The 19,994-nt window shown below is 45.3% G+C and overlaps 1 pseudogene; it reads left to right on the top strand.

Moving 5' to 3' along the window:
* The first annotated feature begins 14,326 nt into the window (after positions 1 to 14,326).
* Positions 14,327 to 15,513, top strand: LOC128573434 (plakophilin-4-like; annotated as a pseudogene).
* The last annotated feature ends 4,481 nt before the right edge of the window (positions 15,514 to 19,994 follow it).

Genomic DNA, 19,994 nt, shown 5'->3' on the forward strand with positions numbered 1-19,994 from the left:
GCTGTCGTATAAGCCAAAATGAGAGAACCTGTAGTTTTCTAAAAAGTCAGTTTTAAAGTCAAATATTTTTATTTCAAGATAGTTTCCAAATCACTATAAAATTCTGCTTTTCTTTGTTCAAGGACAGCTTCATTTTAGAAACTTCCCAAATGAATGCTTTCCTAATTACTCACGTCTATGAATATCAGCGGCTCTGTTGTGTATCTTTTTCTTTGCTGTTAAACTTGAGTACGATTAAACATCACCCAGCCACAAAAGACTTAAGTTGTATTTCCACATCTTATTTATAGCCTGGATCTACATTAGGAATTCTGGAACTGTATCAGACCCACAGCCTAAAAAGACAAAAGTTGATGTCAAAATAGTTACTCTAAGAGAGTGAATTACAGTGAAAGAAAAACCTGACTTTTGAATGAGTCTCTCTAGAGCAGCAATCCCCCACCTTTGCACCAGGAACTGGTTTCAATTGGAAGACAATTCTTCCATGGACTGGTAAGGAAGGGCGTTAGATTCTCATAAGGAGTGCACAGCGGTGTGCAGTCGGGCTCATGCTCCTGTGAGAATCTGATGTGGCAGGAGCTGGAACTCAGGCAGTGGTGAGAGTGACCAGAGCAGCTGTAAATACAGATGAAACTTGGCTCACTGAAGCCGAGCTGCTCACCCCTGCTGTGTGCCCCAGTTCCTAACAGGCCACAGACCAGCAGCTGTCTGCAGCCCAGGGCTGGGGAGCACACATCTGGAGCAAACAGAAGTTTACTATGACATGACAGAGTTATGTTCTTGAGGTTCAGCCCCTCTTTTGTTTTCTGTTTTTTATTTTTAACTTGAGAAGTTTATAGTCTAGATTAGGCAGGGCAGATCAGATGGTTGGCCAATATATTAAAAATATTTCAAATTAAATATTTCTTCTGTACATGGATGAAAATGGAGATGCTGACTCCCTAGCAAGGATCTGGACCCAGCAGCTTTCCTCACCAGGCAACAAGCACCAGCCCAGGCCTCCCTCCTCACCTGTCCCTCACCACACAGGAGGCCCACACCAGCTCAGGCCTCCCTTCCAGCCCATCCCTCACCACGTGGCACCAGCCCAGGCCTCCCTCCCCGCCTTTCCCTCACCACATGGCACCAGCTCAGGCCTCCCTCCCCGCCTGTCCCTCACCACGTGGCATCAGCCCAGACCTCCCTCCCGCCTATCCCTCACCATGTGGCACCCTCCCAGGCTTCCCTTCCCACCTGAGCCTCACCACGTGACAGGCCCATAGCAGCCCACGCCTCCCAAAATTATCCACATGCTCATCCCCAGAACCTGTGAGTATGTTTCTTACACAGTGAAAGAGACTGTGCTAATGTGATTAGCTTAGGGATTTTGAGATGAGGAGGGAAGCTTGGGTTATCCAGGTGGGTCCAATGGAATCGCAGGCCTCCTTAAGGAAGGGGCCGGTGGGTTAAGAGTGAGAGAACTGTGAACCGGAATGGAGGTCGGAGTGACACAGAGCCACCAGTCTAAGGGTGGACGGCCTCTACTGCCACCAAAGGTAAGGAACAGTTCTCTCCTGGAACTTCCACAGGAATAGTCCTACTGACCCACTTCAGACTTCTGAACTCCAAGTGGATAATAAATTTGTGTTGTTGTTAGACACTATGTTTTTAATGATTTATTACGGTAGAAATGGGTGATTATTTGTAAAGGTGAGAATCTAGTTTCTGAAATTGTCTGCACTGTGACACCACTGCACTCTAGCCCCAGGAAACAGAGAGAAATAGTGACTCAAACAATGAAATAGAATAAAATTGTACGTGCTCAGTGTTTAGAAAGAAAGAAATTGTAAGAGTGATATAAAGTGGAAAAGAGAGCTTCATGTGACTCAAAACATCAATGAAGTTCTTTTTTTTTTTTTTTTCTTTCCTGTTTTTTTTTGGCCAGGGCTGGGTTTGAACCCGCCATCTCTGGCATATGGGACCAGCGTCCTACCCCTTTGAGCCACAGGCGCTGCCCATCAATGAAGTTCTTTTTTTTTTTTTATTGTTGGGGATTCATTGAGGGTACAATAAGCCAGGTTACACTGATTGCAATTGTTAGGTAAAGTCCCTCTTGCAATCATGTCTTGCCCCCATAAAGTGTGACACACACCAAGGCCTCACCACCCTCCCTCCTTCCCTCTTTCTGTTTCCCCCTAACCATAATTGTCATTAATTGTCCTCATATCAAAATGAGTACATAGGATTGAGTACATAGGATTCATGCTTCTCCATTCTTGTGATGCTTTACTAAGAATAATGTCTTCCACGTCCATCCAGGTTAATACGAAGGATGTAAAGTCATCAATGAAGTTCTTTTTAAGGAAAATTTGACATGCAGTTTTAAAACTAAAATCAGAAGATGGTGATACCACTTCATAGTGGTAAAGTAGTAGTAATTCTAGAGAAACACAGGAAATGGAACTAGGGTTGATAAATTTGATAAATTTGGTTATCAGCAAACACACACCTGGGGCTTACCCTGCTATGCATCACCTCAAAGCTTTTTTTTTTTTTTTTAATCTTTTTAGAGGCAGGGCCTCTAATCTGTCACCCCATCCGGAGAACAGTGGGGTGACCATTCTTCACTGCAACCTTGAACTCCTGGATTCAAGGGATCTTTCCACCTCTGGCTCGCAAGCAGCTAAGACTACAGGTGTGTGCCATCATGCCCGGCTTTCAAAGCCTTTATTTAAAAAACAATCTTTGATGGTCCTTCTTAACTATTGAGTTGGACTAGAAAATGTCTAAGATCTCTTTCAGCTGTAAAGTCCTGCAGTAAACCACAAACCAGAAAACACAAGTACCAGAAATTTACCCATCAAGGATCATTCCTAGTCTTTCTGGGGGTAGGAATGCGCCTGCTATCCACGTTACTACCATCAGATGGCAAAGCTAGCCCAATAACGCAAATCTAAGCAGGTGTTTACATCGTTTACATTCACCCAGCTGTGGAATAGATGTTATTTTTTTAAAACTTGTGGGATTCCATAGAGGGGGGAATGTCTAACTGGCTAATAATAATATACAAAATAGTTGTCACATATGGAATTTATTACGTTTAGAAAACCCACTTACAGACCACTGAGCCCATCCTGATGAACGGAGAGCTGATAATACTGTCTCCAGCCAAACAATGTTTTGGCGGGTGGTTTTCCAAAAACGGTCGAAGCGCCAGCACACTTGCACCGTGGCCCACAGCCCTGCTAAATAGTCCCCCAAACGTGCTGCAACGCGATTCAACACTAGGAAAATCTTGAACTTGCCAAATAGTTTACATATGTTTATCAAATACTTTATAATCCATTACTAAAGGATAAGCTCTACTCTGATTCTATGCTGAAAATAAATGGCAAGACAGTTCACTGACAGCCAAATTCAAAATAGCATACTTCAGCACAATTTTCAAGTTCAGTTTCAAGAATGAATGTAAACTCATGTCTGCTTTAAAAGTTTGGCAGTACTTGAGGGAGTCGAAGATGGTAGACTTACACAGTTGATTATTTTATAGTAACACACAACTTCTGTTTCTCATCACAATAAAAAGTAAAACCCCTTTGATTTTTTTAGCTATTTTTCCAGGACATACACATCCCAATTCTCCGATGGATGTCCTGTGTGTAAATACAATGTGGGGCAAATGGCAGTATTATGGGAGCCTCCGAGGGAACACTTTCCTGTCCAACCTCATGCAGTGCTCAGCGTATGGCTGGAGACATGTTTTTCAAATTGGCTTTTGAAAGTAAAGAATATTTATAAAGGCTTGCTACTTTTCAGGGTTTAAATCATCCATGGTCATAATGTTTTTCACTAGTCATACATCAATTTTACCCATATGCAGCTTTAAAATTGTCTTGTATACCACTAATTTGACCTGTTTCCTAACCTCTCCATCTCATATTTTTAATCTGCAAAGTTAACTCTGTGCTAAGATGAGGTAGTTTCATCCTCCAAAATTCTTAGCCTGGTCCTACTATTAAAATGCAATATTCTTGGGTGGCGCCTGTGGCTCAGTGGGTAGGGTGCGGGCCCCATATATCGAGAGTGGCAAGTTCAAACCCAGCCCCGGCCAAACTGCAACAAAAAATAGCCAGGCATTGTGGCAGGCTCCTGTAGTCCCAGCTACTTGGGAGGTTGAGGCAAGAGAATCGCCCTAAGCCCTGGAGTTGGAGGTTGCTGTGACCTGTGACACCACAGCACTCTACTGAGGGTGACAAAGTGAGACTCTTGTCTTGTAAAAAATAAAATAAAATAATATGCAGAATTCTTGTTGGATATTTGCACATTAGGCAGAGAAAACTAATTTATTCAGTAGGGAAACTTACACTAGCAATTGTTTATTTTAACATATAACACGTACTGTGTCAAGCGTGTGCTTAACAATTTCATATTTAAAAACATAAAAGATCCTTTTTTTTTTTTGTAGAGACAGTCTCACTTTACCACCCTCAGTGGAGTGCTATGGCATCACAGCTCACAGCAACCTCCAGCTCTTGGGCTTAGGCAATTCTCTTGCCTCAGCCTCCCAAGGTACGGGGACTACAGGTGCCCGCCACAAAACCTGGATATTTTTTTCTTGCAGTTTGTCTGGGGCTGGGTTTGAACCTGCCACCCTCGGTATATAGGGCTGGCTTCCTACTCACTGAGCCACAGGCACCACCCAACAAAAAAGATTCTTAAAAGCGTATAGGTTTCCCAGCTGCCTGGAAGAAAAGTGGGGAGGCAATCACATCCACTCGTTCTCACAGGATATCTCTATATCCTCTGATATTTCCTAATAAGAATAAAATTCCATAGGACGAGAGGCCACTACTTTCAAGCCTAATCCCTTATGTGGCTGGGATTTCACTTTTTGCCTTAATTATAAAGCAGATTCTAATTATAATTGTCCAGGCAGCAAATTATGACTTTTATAATCCTCTGTAGAGATAAGTGTACTGGGGTGACTTAGATGTAACCAGCAGCTTCTTTTCAAATCAATGACGGTGTGGAGAGCAATCAGGTGGGAATATTTTCACATCTTTAAAATGTCTTCTGATCAAAAAATTCAAGACTAGGGCGGCGCCTGTGGCTCAGTCGGTAAGGCGCCGGCCCCATATACGGAGGGTGGCGGGTTCAAACCCGGCCCAGGTAGAAAAAAAAAAAATTCAAGACTATCAAAAGTAGAGGCAAAGGCATGAAAAGCTGAGGAGGAAGCACCGGCCACCGGCTCCTCTTCATGGCCCCCGCCCCACTCCAGTTTCACTGGGGTTTAAGGTGCCGCCACGGGCTCCTGGTGTCACCTGCTCATTTTCTCAGCGGCCCCACTGCTCCTCTCCTGACCCCTGAGGCCAGGTGACAGGGGAAGGGGCTCTGAGGCAACTGTCACAGCGACCTGCCCAGAAGACCTTCCAAGAATGGGGTTACACCTTTGTCAATGGCATCTGCTAATAATCAGACAAGGAAAGGCGCCCCGCCCGGTACTGCTTAAGAAGAAAGAATTCCATTTCTCTCACAACATGAACCCTGTTGCTGTTCGGATTAAACCTGGCAGGAGTCTCAGCTCACCCAGCCTCTGTGGGAAGGGAGTTCCCCGAGGACGGAAGGTGCTGAGTCTCAGTGGTTAAAGCCCTTCAAAGACGCTCCCGGGTCCCAGGGCTCTGCTCACCTGTGCGCCCGACCTGTGTGCCCCACCTGCTGCCCGCGATCCTGGGCGTCCCGGGGGTCCCAGACTCTGCTCACCTGTGCACTCCACCTGCTGAGCGCGCTCCCGGGGGTCCCGGAGCTCTGCTCACCTGTGCGCCCCACCTGCTGCACGCTCAGGGTTGGGGGGGACCGCGGGTGGGGCGCGGCTGCCCGAAGCCCGCGGGAGCCCTTGGTCCGAGGCCGGAGCTGCCAGCGCAGAGCGCAGAGGAGGCGGTGCTGCCCGGAGAGTGGCGGGAAGTGGGGACCCAGGGGAAAGGATAGAGCCGAGACCGTCCCAGAAGGGGCTCGCCAGAAGCGCCTGTCCCTGTGCTAGGGACACCCCTCAAACAGTGTCATAAGATGCTCTAGAGGAGGTAGGGTGCCCCCAGTCTGCTGTGAGACCCCGACATCGGCCCAAGGGGCGGAAGGGGGGACGCCGCTGCCCGGCCCAGCCAAAGCAGGTCTCGGACCATCCCAGGACCCACAGCCTCCAGGGCCACCCGTCCTGTGCTGGCCTCAAGCTCAAGGGCCACCTTCAGGCCAGGAGGGGACACGGGGCAATCTCAGAGCATGAGGGTGTGTCAGTGTCCATCTGTCCAGAAAAGGCCACTTGTCCTACTTAGGAGAGTCATAAGTCTCCGCCTCACCGCCTCCTGCAGGCCCCCCTCCCATCCTTCCCTCCCACCTGCTTCATCCCTGCCCCTAGCAGATCGGCTGGGCTGGGCTGGGAGAAGAAGGGGGTGTCATTTCCTCAGCATCCACTGAGCTGAGGGGGGTTAGGGGGCCCGGAGCAAGACGTGCTGATAGGTCAGAAACTCGGTCCTGGCCCTCAGACCTGCGCTCACAGACCCGCAGCCAGGTCCAGGCAGGACCTGGCCACTTGGTTCAGTGGTGAGTTACTGCATTTCTCAGGCTTCTGTGAATTTTCTAACAGAATGAAATTGTGACACACATACCATCATGTCTCCATATACCAGGGGAACTGGCTCCAGGACCCTGGCTGCACCCAAGTCCTTCTATCCACCAACCTGTGGGAAAAGTCAGCCCTCTGTCTACCTGGGTTTTGCCCAAGATTTCCATATTTTCCAATCATGTTTTGTTGGGAAACATCCTCTTCTAAGTGGACCCAAGCAGTTCAGGATCAACTGTGTATAAGGTTTTGCTTATTAGCTATCTTCACACGTAACATTGTCACATATGCGTTTATCTGTGTCATTAAAATCTATTGGCAATTTTTAGCTGATGTAACAATTCTGCCCTCTCTGTCTCACCAATTAGATTGTAACATTCATGGGCTGCTTTGAACACCACCAGCTACCACAGGGCCTGGCATACAGTAGGTGCTACGCAAGTGTTGAACTTTTAAAGTTTCCTAGTCAGCCAGAGTGTGGGGAAGTTGGTGAGAAAACCCAGAACACAGGGTGGGAGCCCTGTCTGCCACAGACTGGTGGTGAGAGCCCCCGACCCCCGGCCTCAGCTTGCCCCATCTGCCATCAGCAGGCTAAGCTGCAAGAGTGTGGGGGCTGCACTGTCAGACTGAGACCCTTACATCTATGTGAGAAGGACTAGACCCAGGTCTGGTTTCCTTAAGCCACTTGGCTTCCTGCCAGCCCCACATAGAGCTGACCTCCAGGGCGCTCCACCCCTCCCTGACCTTTCACCCTCTGCCCTCCCACTCTTCATTTCTGGACCCATTCAGGGTCACCGTAGCATCCACTGTGTTTCTTTATCTGGTCCCAATGCCTGAAGCTTGCTGCTTATCAGGTTCCAGGATTCTGGCTTCTCTTAATCCTGATTCCTTCTTCAGGCCTTGTCCAGTCCCCGCCCCACCATATTTTCTTAGCTCCATGTGAGAGATTCAGACCCATTCTGAAGCGTATCCCAACCCACTCCTGTTATGATGGTCCTACAGTTTTCCAGTGTTCCCCGACCAAGTCTCCATATGGGGCAATCACTTTGTACAATATAACTCCTACCATATTAGGAGAAAATGCAATGCAGGGAGTGTTATCAATTTTTAAAAACTTGTAACAAAGCTTCCAGAATCTTTCCCCAGCGCACCTTACCTTCATCTTCTAATATGTGGCTATTGTGAACAAAGGTTTTACCAACATAGCCCAAGTCCTCTGCTCATTGACCAGAAGAATTCATAACTGCCCGTCCTTTGTGAAAATCCTGCTTAATGGGGACATTTGTATGTTTCCCCAGAAATGGGGCCAAGAGACCCTGAACACATCTCTTGTTACATTTTGGGTCATTAGTGATACTGTGTCCTCTGCAGAAGACAATGGTGACCACTGTCAGGCCCAGCTATGATTAAGGCCACTGAGCCTTTGTCCTAGACTGGATTTTCCAAGAGATTCAGACCAAAATAGCAGAGCCCTCTCTCTGGTGCTAAATTGTATTTGTCACGGAAATGTCCTTGGAAAGTTTTAGCTATGGAAAGACAGGAAGAGCTGTTGCACAGTCTGTGGTCAGATGGCCTGGTGATGACTCAACTTTGTCAAAGGGGCATGACTTGCTGGGGCCGGAATCTCCCCTATTAATTTTTAATCCCAAACTTTTATCTAACCCCTTTATTCCTTAGATAGGATGGTTCCGCATGTTTAGAACCATCTTAATCTTAACCCCTAGGTTAAGGTCGACTGGGGAAAAAGGCAGATGTAATAAGGTAAGATGACGTTACCCTAAATGGCTTCTATCCTCATAGAAGCCACCAATGGTCAGCTAATTAGAGGAACAGGTGCTGCCTCTCCAGAAACCTGCATAACCATTGACTTTGTCCTCTTGTGTGGCCCAGGGGTGAGTTGCGATGTATTCCTGACAGAGACCTGAAAATTGTCCCCACAGCAGCCCTGGTGTAGCACCCTGCCCCCCAGCTCTGGCGTTTGGGCCTGTCCTCCCCAGAGGGCAGTGTCGGTCTCTCATTTGTACCAGCCCTGGTCTGGGAACTGGTCTCACTGTTTGGGAAATGCTTGTCTGTGTCCACCTCCCACAGAGGACCACACAACTCCTGTGTGTCCAACACCGAGCACAGCTGAGGGTGCTTCCCTCCTGTTACCTGAGAAAAGTGAAGGGCACCGGGAGTGTCCAGAATCCGGACTGTCCAGAATCCGGAGTGGCCAGAATCTGGACTGTCCAGAATCCAGAGTGTCCAGAATCCGGAGTGGCCACCCCTTGCACCTGTCGTTCACACACAGCACAGATGACAACCAGAAGAAACTGGGTTTACCCAGAAATCACTGAAACTTACTTAACCTACACCTCCCTAGAGAAGCATAAACGGGAAGCCTGAGGAAGGCGAGAGCTCCAGGGCATGCAGGCAAGGCTGAAACTCTGCACCCCACCACGAGTTCTCGCAGACGGGACTCCATGGGGTGAAAGACCACTCTGGAAAAGTGGGATTCCTAGAGGTGTGAGGTGGGACTAACAGGCAAAATTATTGATAATCTGAGCTTAAAATTTCATGATAGATATTTGTTTTTTATTTTTTTGAGATAGTGTATAATAAATTTTTTAAAATTTATTGGGTGGCATCTGTGGCTCAGTGGATAGGGTGCCAGCCCCATATACTGAGGGTGGCAGGTTTGAACCTGACCCCAGCCAAACTGCAACAGCAATAAAATAATAGCTGGGTGTTGTGGCGGGTGCCTGTAGTCCCAGCTACTCAGGAGGCTGAGGGAAGAGAATTGCCTAAGCACTGATGTTGGAGGTTGATGTGAGCTGTGATGCTACAGCACTCTACTGAGGGTGATTAAGTAAGACTCTGACTTATATATATATAATTACATGGGATTTGGTTCTGGAAATGGTGATAAATAAGCAGAGGACATGAGCAAAGCTTCAGTGAAAACCTTCGTCAGGCTCAAACCACAGCTTCAATCACGTATCCAGTGACAGAGCAAAGGCTTCTCCTCCTATGAGGCCCCTGGATAAGGCACTGAGCTATCTGACAACAGGACAGTCAGTGCAAATGTGTTTGGGGTTAAAGACCTAGATTTGAACCTGAATCCTACCACTTACTGCCATGTGATTGGGGCAACTTAACCTCTCAGTTCCCTCATGTGAAAATGTGTCATAAAACTTATCTGGAAGAGCAGTTTAAGAGGGAGACGTAAGAGGTAGGAGAGCAGCCCCACCTGTAGCCTGGCACAGGGCAGGTGCTCAGAAGTAGAGCTAGAATTCCGAGTCCAGGGCCTTGGAGAAGCGGCCAGTGGAGCAGAGCACAGTGGCTTGTGACGGAGGTCACCACTGCAACTCCCAGTGAGAGAGGATACCCAAGAAGGGTGAGGTCCAGGAGAACAGGGCTTCTCAAGGTGACCTCCTTCTCAAGGATACACCTGCAGGGTCCTCTCCATGGTGACTCAGCTCTTAGGAATTTGTAAACTTAACTTCCTGGAACTTGAAAATTTCCAAGTTCTGTGAAATCCTGTAGTTCTGTAGGGGCTGGAATAGCATCTCCCACTTGATTCAAACTGGCCAATGAGAAGGGTGCCTGTGGGGTGGAACTTTTTGACTGTCGATAGAAAGGGAAAGACCAAGCCAGTCGGGGAGCGTGGCCATTTGGAATTCTTCTATGCTGTGAGCTCCCAGCTGGTGAATAAAGTCCTTCCTCTTATAAACGTGGTGTTTGGGTGCTCTTTCTCTCCATCAGGCCTGGTCTTCCTGCAACACCAGGAGAGGCAGTGGACCTGGGTGCCTCTAATGTCACTTCCATGTCATCCTCTGCTTTTCCTTTCTCATTATGTCCTGAGACTCTGACCAGCTCCAGAGACAGAGCATCAGTTAAATCAACCCTCATAACATCTGAGTGACATCAGGTGGATGAACAAACAGCAGGTGGTTATCAGTGAGGAGAGGACAGATGTGGACAGGAGCAGAGAGAGATGGGAGTGGCCAGCTTCCTGGGCCACATTCCATCCTGCAGGACAAAAGTTTCAGATCGCAGGTGTTTAATTGGAAGGTTTCCATTAAAATCCTGAGTTCTAGGTTTATTGTAAAAAAAATAATAATAGGCAAGTGTGGTCCACATTCCCTGGTGGCAATCGTCAGTCAGAGCTGAGCAGGGGCCGGCAGTCTAGAGAGACAGGTGGTGTGGCCAATCCTTACTGCCGGCTCCATATCCAGACTGCGCCTGGGCTTCCATCTGTCCTCTCCAGGACAGGATTCTTTATCTTACTGTTTAGCCCAGGATGCTATTTCCATGGTAGGAAGCTGCCAGAAAAGTTCAGCAACATTTGCATATGTATTAGAAAGACAGTCCTGGAACCTGAAGGAATTGTTGAAAGATAAAGAGATGTAAAAGAGAAGAATTAAACTTGTAGCAGAAAGCACAGCTCAGAGGATTGTACAGTAGTTCAGGCTGATCTTATGAAAGTTTGAACTAGGCAATAGCCCTGGAGTTGGGAAGGGGACAAAACTGAGTGAGCTGATGACTGAATGTAGAGAATAAAAGAAGGAAAGGGAAAATTTAAGAGCTCAAAATAAGACCATGTGCAACGATATTTATTGCAACCATTTTTGCATAGCAGTGTTGCAGGAAGATGAGGCCTGATGGAGAGGAAGAACACCCAAACACCATGTTTAATAGAGGAAGGGCCTTATTCCAGCTGGTGGAGTGATGGCAGACTAGTCTGAATGTCTGTGCTCCCCCACTGGCTCAGTCTTTTCCTTTTATGTCTAGTCAAAAGTTTCAGCCAGCAGGTTCCTTTCTCATTGGTCAGTTTAAATCAAGCTGGAGAAGTGGGGCTTGAAGTTTTATAGAAGTAGAAGCAAGCAGTTAGTTTCCAGACCCCAACAAGCTAAGTTTCTACAAATTCCTAAGAGCTGAGTCACCATGGAGCAGACCTTGCAGGAGTATCCTTGCAGCCTCCTTGGGGAGACCTTTGTTCTCTCAGACCTCCCTTTTCCCGGGTATCCTCTCTCAGCAGCAGAAAAGTGGAACTAAAGTAAATGCCCATCAGGAGGGTGTACCTACACTTTGGGGCCTGCTGTACCAGGAATAAACGCCATCCACCCAGCTGCATTAGAGGGAGCTGCTCAGAAGGTGGTTACATGAAATGCAGGGTGGGGCCAGGCACAGTGGCTCACCCTGTAATCCCAGCACTCTGGGAGACTGAGGTGGGTGGATTGCCGAAGCCCACAGGTTAAAGACCAGCTGGAGCCAGAGCGAGACCCCATCTCTAAAAATAGCCGGGCATTGTGGCAGGTGCCTGTACTGGGAGGTTGAGGCAAGAGGATTGCTTGAGCCCAAGAGTTTGAGGTTGCTTTGAGCTATGATGCCATGGTACTCTAGTGAGGGCAACAAAATGAGACCGTGTCTCAAAAAAATAAAAAATTAAAAAAAAAAAGTGCAGGGAGGAACCTGGGTAAGGTAATCAATCCCTTGGATAGATTGCGTACACATACATACATACATGTGTGTATGCTGTGATAAAGGAGTAGGTATAGACAATATTATATGGTATTTTCAAATGTGGGAGTAATAAAAGGAAGGCTGTCAGGAGAAAGCAAAAAATTTGCATTAAAAATTGTTTTTGAATGTTTAAAAATGTATATGACTCTGCTTTTTCTCAAATTGCATATATGTTTATAACGAAACAGAACATGCATGAAGGCTGAAGTTTAGTCACGGTGGCTCACATCTATAATCTTAGTACATTTGGAGGCCAAGGCAGGAGGATCACCTGAGGCCTGGAGTTCCAGATCAGCCTGAGCAAGAGCGAGACCCTGCTTCTATAAAAATTAGCCCGGTGCAGTAACATGCCTCTATAGTCCCAGCTACTCAGGAGGCTGCCATAAGCTGCTGTGATGCTGGGATGACAGAGCCAAACCCTGCCTCAAAAAAACAAAAATTTCATGAGATTGTTACAGGGAGTTTGAAGGATTCCAACTAATTTTACTTTTTTAATATAAAAACTATATTGCTTATTTATAGAACTAGAATAACCTCACAATATGTGAATCTAAAACTGCTTTTAAAAATGAAGTTTATCAATTTTTTAAAAAACCCACAGTAATTCTGTTTTCACTGTAAACAAACATAAAGTCTGTTTTTCAGGGCAGTGCCTGTGGCTCAGTGATTAGGGCACTGGCCCCACATACCGGAGGTGGTGGGTTCAAACCCAGCCCCAGCCAAAAACAAAAACTGCAAAGAAAAAGTCTATTTTTCAGTCAACATCTTCTCATATTAGGTTTAAATCCTACTTTACCAGCTGGGTGGACTCAGGCACATAATGTCTCTCTCTCTCTCTCAGTCTGAGTTTTCTTTTTTTCTTTTCTTTTTGTAGAATCAGAGTCTCACTTTGTCACCCTCAGTAGAGTGCTATGACATCACAGCGCACAGCAACCTCCAACTCCTGGGCTTAGGCAATTCTCTTGCCTCAGGCTCTCAAGTAGCTGGGACTATGGAGACCTGCCACAATGCCCAGGTATTTCTTTTTGTAGCAGTTTGGCCGGGGCTGGGTTTGAACCCCCCCCACCCTCGGTATATGGGGCTGGCACCCTGCCCACTGAGCCACACGAGCCACCCAGTCTAAGTTTTCTTATTTGAAAAATGGGATGATAATCTCAATCCTGAAAGGTCATTCTGGGTGTCGAGGAAAAAGCGACCCCTGACGCTGCTGGCTCACGGCTGGCTCCCTGCAGACAGCAGCTGGTCTTCAAAATCGCACTGTTGATGATTTCAGCCACAGCCTCGGGTTCTCCCCAATGTCCAAACAGCCCCCTCTCCCGTCTCCCCACTCTGCCTCCCCACCCACTCCCCTTCCTCTTCCTCTGATTAGCTGACTGGACTTCTTAGTTTAAAACATAGTTTCAAACCCCTTGGCCACGCTGAATTTACCAAATAAAAGCTCTTTTTTCATTAACTTTCTGCAAGTTTTGTTTGTTCTGCCAAGTTTTACCTGCAAGGTAAAGAGAAAGATTAAATGAGTGTGAGATTTGGGAGTGACAGCATTAGCAGAGGCCAGGTAAGGACAGAGTTGCTGCTTCCTTCTCCCCAAATTTAGTGGAAACAATGTGAACTTCTGATACAAATATGATCAAACTGTTTTTGAAAAACTAAGATCACTATTTGTTCAGCGTCTGCGCTCCTGGAGAACCAAAGGTACGGGTTGTTCTGTTTAAGGCTGTGCTCTGTTGACACTGAAATGCCTGAAGGTGTTACAGTTATAGCTAAGAAATTCCACATAAGACAGGATAAAATTTAATCATTTGATTTTCTGAGTTCTTTCTTTTCTGAATAGATCAGTAATATTAGAAAGAAGTGTAGGGGCTGGCCGGGCAGGCGGGCTGGCGGCTGGGCGGGCGGCGGCGGCGGCCTCTGGGCAGTAGAGGGGGCTCCCGGGCTGAGTCGGCGTCGAGGCCTGCCGCGGAGGCTGCACCGTGGGCAAGGGGTGGAGGGGCAATTTGGCCACCGCCGCTGCCGGGGGTGGTGGGAGAGCAGTCCGGGGGAGGGGGCGGGTGGGGGAGGGGGGGCGGGCTGCCGCCTGGCCGCCACACTTTTTTAATATTTTCAGGTGCCGCAGCAGCGACCCCTCAGCGCTGATGTCCCTGATCCCTGGAGCGAAGACAGCCGCTGCCTAAGCTGGAAAGCTTACTAATGAATATGTACAGCACGCATGTATGGAACATTAAAAGAGGAATGCCAGCTCCTGAGCAGGCCTCACTGGTGGAGAGGCAACCCCAGACCCGCCAGGACGCTGCCTCCACTGGCCCGGCATGGAACCCGAGACCATAGCCACCACTATTCTAGCTTCCGTGAAGGAGCAGGAGCTTCAGTTTCAACGACTCACCAGAGAACTGGAAGTGGAAAGGCAGATTGTTGCCAGTCAGCTAGAAAGATGTAGGCTTGGAGCAGAATCACCAAGCATCGTCAGCACCAGCTCAACAGAGAAGTCATTTCCTTGGAGATCAACAGATGTGCCAAATACTGGTGTAAGCAAACCTAGAGTTTCTGGTGCTGCCCATCCTAACAACTATCTCATCAGGACAGAGCCGGAACAAGGGACCCTCTATTCACCAGAACAGACATCTCTCCATGAAAGTGAGGGATCCTTGGGTAACTCAAGAAGTTCAACACAAATGAATTCTTATTCCGACAGTGGATACCAGGAAGCAGGGAGTTTTCACAATAGCCAGAATGTGAGCAAGACAGATAATAGACAGCAGCATTCATTCATAGGATCAACTAATAACCATTTGGTGAGGAATTCAAGAGCTGAAGGACAAACATTGGTTCAGCCATCAGTAGCCAGTCGGGCCATGAGGAGAGTTAGTTCAGTTCCATCGAGAGCACAGTCTCCTTCCTGTGTTATCAGCACAGGCGTGTCTCCTTCACTGGGGTCACCGAGAACTTCTCTGGGTAGTGGATTTGGCTCTCCATCAGTGACTGACCCCCGACCTCTGAACCCCACTGCATACTCCTCCACCACATTACCTGCTCAGCGGGCAGCCTCTCCGTACTCACAGAGACCTGCCTCCCCAACAGCGATTCGGTGAATTGGGTCAGTCACCTCCCGGCAGACCTCCAACCCCAACGGACCAACCCCTCAGTACCCAACCACCGCCAGAGTAGGGTCCCCGCTGACCCTTATGGATGCACAGACTCTGGTAGCTTCCCCATCCCAAGGCCAGGTGGGGCCGTCATCCCCCAAACACTCAGGGATGACTGCCCTACCATAGCATCTGGGACCCTCACTGCAAAGGACTGTTCATGACATGGAGCAATTTGAACAGCAGCAGTATGACATTTATGAGAGGATGGTTCCACCTGGGCCAGACAGCGTGACAGGTGAGTGCAAGGTGACCGCACTACATACAGCCCAGTGAGGAAATCTCTCCTGCAACTGTAGCTGAAACAGAATGCTAATGTGTAAAAAGCTCATGTTTTTAATCTCAAAATTCACATCATCAACTTCAGGTTAATGGGTCTTTCAGGTTCTGTAATTCTTAACTCCATAAAATTGTATAAACTCATACCAGCAGAACTCTTTTTGTGATGGATACGTTTTTCCCCTTCAAAATATTAGGGTTTAAAATATATATACTTTGCATTTTAGATGAATTGGTTGGCATTCTAAACTGTTCACTGATTTTTTTTTTTTTAATGAAAGATTTTCCAGGTCTACCCCTATACATATATGTAAGTTATATTAAAAGGTGGTATCAAGTAAACCAGCTCTTCAGGATGTTCTCAGACCTATCCTCCACATTGACCAACCCAATCCTATACCACAAAAGTAAACTCACTCAGAAACTTCGGATCAAACTCCAACTTCCACACTGGCGAAAGGATTAAAAATGTCCACTGGACCTTTGAAAAACTCGATACCCAAAATTCCACCAGACTTATCCTTACTCTCCATCAATGTGAATGGCTTAAACTGTCCTCTAAAGAGGCATAGGTTAGCTGACTGGATACAAAACTTAAGCCAGACTCTTTGTTGCATACAAGAGTCACATCTCAACTTAAAAGACAAATACAGACTCAGGGTGAAAGGATGGTCATCCATATTTCAGGCAAATGGTAATCAGAAAAAAGCAGGTGTTGCAATTTTATTTGCAGATACAGTAGGCTTTAAACCATCAAAAGTAAGGAAGGACAAGAATGGTCACTTCATATTTGTTAAGGGTAATACTCAATATGACGAGATCTCAATTATTAATATCTATGCACCCAACCAGAATGCACCTCAATTTATAAGAGAAACTCTAACAGACATGAGTAACTTGATTTCCTCCAGCTCCATAATCGTTGGAGATTTCAACACTCCCTTGGCAGTGTTGGATTGATCCTCCAGAAAGAAGCTGAGCAAAGAAATCTTAGATTTAAACCTAACCATCCAGTATTTAGATTTAGCAGACATCTACAGAACATTTCATCCCAACAAAACTGAATACACATACTTCTCATCAGCCCACGGAACTTACTCCAAAATTGATCACATTTTAGGTCACAAGTCTAACCTCAGTCAATTTAAAGGAATAGAAATTATTCCATGCATCTTCTCGGACCATCATGGAATAAAACTTGAATTGAGTAACAACAGGAATCTGCATACCCATACAAAAACATGGAAGTTAAATAACCTTATGCTGAATGATAGCTGGGTCAGAGATGAGATTAAGAAAGAAATCACCAATTTTTTGGAACAAAATGACAATGAAGACACAAGCTATCAGAACCTCTGGGACACTGCAAAGGCAGTTCTAAGAGGGAAATTTATAGCACTGCAAGCCTTCCTCAAGAGAACAGAAAGAGAGGAAGTTAACAACTTAATGGGACATCTCACGCAACTGGAAAAGGAAGAACATTCCAACCCCAAACCCAGTAGAAGAAAAGAAATAACCAAAATTAGAGCAGAATTAAATGAAATTGAAAACAAAAGAATAATACAACAGATCAATAAATCAAAAAGCTGGTTTTTTGAAAAGGTCAATAAAATAGATAAACCTCTGGCCAACCTAATCAGGAAAAAAAGAGTAAAATCTCTAATATCATCAATCAGAAACAACAAAGACAAAATAACCACAGACTCATCAGAAATCCAAAAAATCCTTAATGAATATTACAAGAAACTTTATTCTCAGAAATATGAAAATCTGAAGGAAATAGACCGATACTTGGAAGCACGCCACCTTCCAAGACTTAACCAGAATCAAGTGGAAATGTTGAACAGACCCATATCAAGTTCAGAAATAGCATCAACTATACAAAACCTCCCTAAAAAGAAAAGCCCGGGACCAGATGGTTTCATGTCAGAATTCTACCAAACCTTTAAAGAGGAATTAGTACCTATATTACTCAACCTGTTCCAAAATGTAGAAAAAGAAGGAAGACTACCCAACACGTTCTATGAAGCAAATATCACCCTGATCCCCAAACCAGGAAAAGACCCAACAAGAAAAGAGGGACTTTACCTAACAATTGCAATCAGTGTAACTGGCTTATTGTACCCTCAATGAATCCCCAACAATAAAAAAAAAAAATAAAAAAAAAAAAAAAAAAAGAAAATTATAGACCAATATCACTAATGAATATAGATGCAAAAATATTCAACAAGATCCTAACAAACAGAATCCAGCAACACATCAAACAAATTATACATCATGACCAAGTTGGTTTTATCCCAGGGTCTCAAGGCTGGTTCAATATACGTAAATCTATAAATGTAATTCAGCACATAAACAAATTAAAAAACAAAGACCATATGATTCTCTCAATTGATGCAGAAAAAGCTTTTGATAATATCCAGCATCCTTCATGATCAGAACACTCAAGAAAATTGGTCTAGAAGGGACTTTTCTTAAACTGATAGAGGCTATCTACAGCAAACCCACAGCCAATATCATATTGAATGGAGTTAAATTGGAATCATTTCCACTCAGATCAGGAACCAGACAAGGCTGCCCATTGTCTCCATTGCTTTTCAACATTGTAATGGAAGTTTTAGCCACCGCAATTAGGGAAGAAAAGGCGATCAAGGGTATCCATATAGGGTCAGAAGAGATCAAACTCTCGCTCTTCGCAGATGATATGATTGTGTATCTGGAAAACACTAGGGACTCTACTACAAAACTCCTAGAAGTGATCAAGGAATACAGCAGCGTCTCAGGTTACAAAATCAACATTCATAAATCGGTAGCCTTTATATACACCAACAACAGTCAAATTGAAAAAGCAGTTAAGGACTCTATCCCATTCACAGTAGTGCCAAAGAAGATGAAATATTTGGGAATTTACCTAACAAAAGACGTGAAAGATCTCTATAAAGAGAACTATGAAACTCTAAGAAAAGAAATAGCTGAAAATGTTAACAAATGGAAAAACATACCATGCTCATGGCTAGGAAGAATCAACATTATCAAAATGTCCATACTACCCAAAGCAATATATACTTTCAACGCACTCCCTATTAAAGCTCCACTGTCATATTTTAAAGATCTTGAAAAAACATTACTTCGTTTTATATGGAATCAGAAAAAACCTCGAATAGCCAAGACATTACTCAGAAATAAAAACAAAACAGGAGGAATCACACTACCAGACCTCAGACTTTACTACAAATCGATAGTGATCAAAACAGCATGGTATTGGCACAAAAACAGAGAAGTAGATATCTGGAATAGAATAGAGAACCAAGAGATGAATCCAGCTACTTACCGCTATTTGATTTTTGACAAGCCAATTAAAAACATTCAGTGGGGAAAAGATTCCCTATTTAACAAATGGTGCTGGGTGAACTGGCTGGCAACCTGCAGAAGACTGAAATTAGACCCACACCTTTCACCATTAACTAAGATTGACTCTCATTGGATTAAAGATTTAAACTTAAGACATGAAACTATAAAAATATTAGAGGAGAATGCAGGGAAAACCCTTGAAGAAATTGGTCTGGGTGAGTATTTCATGAGGAGAACCCCCGGGGCAATTGAAGCAGCTACAAAAATACACTACTGGGACTTGATCAAACTAAAAAGCTTCTGCACAGCTAAGAACACAGTAAGCAGAGCAAGCAGACAGCCCTCAGAATGGGAGAAGATATTTGCAGGGTATATCTCTGACAAAGGTTTAATAACCAGAATCCACAGAGAACTCAAACGCATCAGCAAGAAAAAAACAAGGGATCCCATCGCAGGCTGGGCAAGGGATTTGAAGAGAAACTTCTCTGAAGAAGACAGGCGCACGGCCTTCAGACATATCAAAAAATGCTCATCATCTTTAATCATCAGAGAAATGCAAATCAAAACTACTTTGAGATATCATCTAACTCCAATGAGACTAGCCTATATCACAAAATCTCAAGACCAGAGATGTTGGCGTGGATGCGGAGAAAAGGGAACACTTCTGCACTGCTGGTGGGAATGCAAATTAATACATTCCTTTTGGAGGGATATATGGAGAACACTCAGAGATCTAAAAATAGATCTGCCATTCAATCCTGTAATTCCTCTGCTGGGCGTATACCCAGAAGACCAAAAATCACAACATAACAAAGATATTTGTACCAGAATGTTTATTGCAGCCCAATTCATAATTGCTAAGTCATGGAAAAAGCCGAAGTGCCCATCGATCCACGAATGGATTAATAAATTGTGGTATATGTATACCATGGAATACTATGCAGCCTTAAAGAAAGATGGAGACTTTACCTCTTTCATGTTTACATGGATGGAGCTGGAACATATTCTTCTTAGTAAAGTATCCCAAGAATGGAAGAAAAAATATCCAATGTACACAGCCCTACTATGAAACTAATTTGGGGCTCTCACATGAAAGCTATAACCCAGCTGCAACTTAACAATGGGGG

Source organism: Nycticebus coucang, chromosome 21, assembly GCF_027406575.1.
Source record: "Nycticebus coucang isolate mNycCou1 chromosome 21, mNycCou1.pri, whole genome shotgun sequence".
NCBI classification, from domain to species: Eukaryota; Metazoa; Chordata; class Mammalia; order Primates; family Lorisidae; genus Nycticebus; species Nycticebus coucang.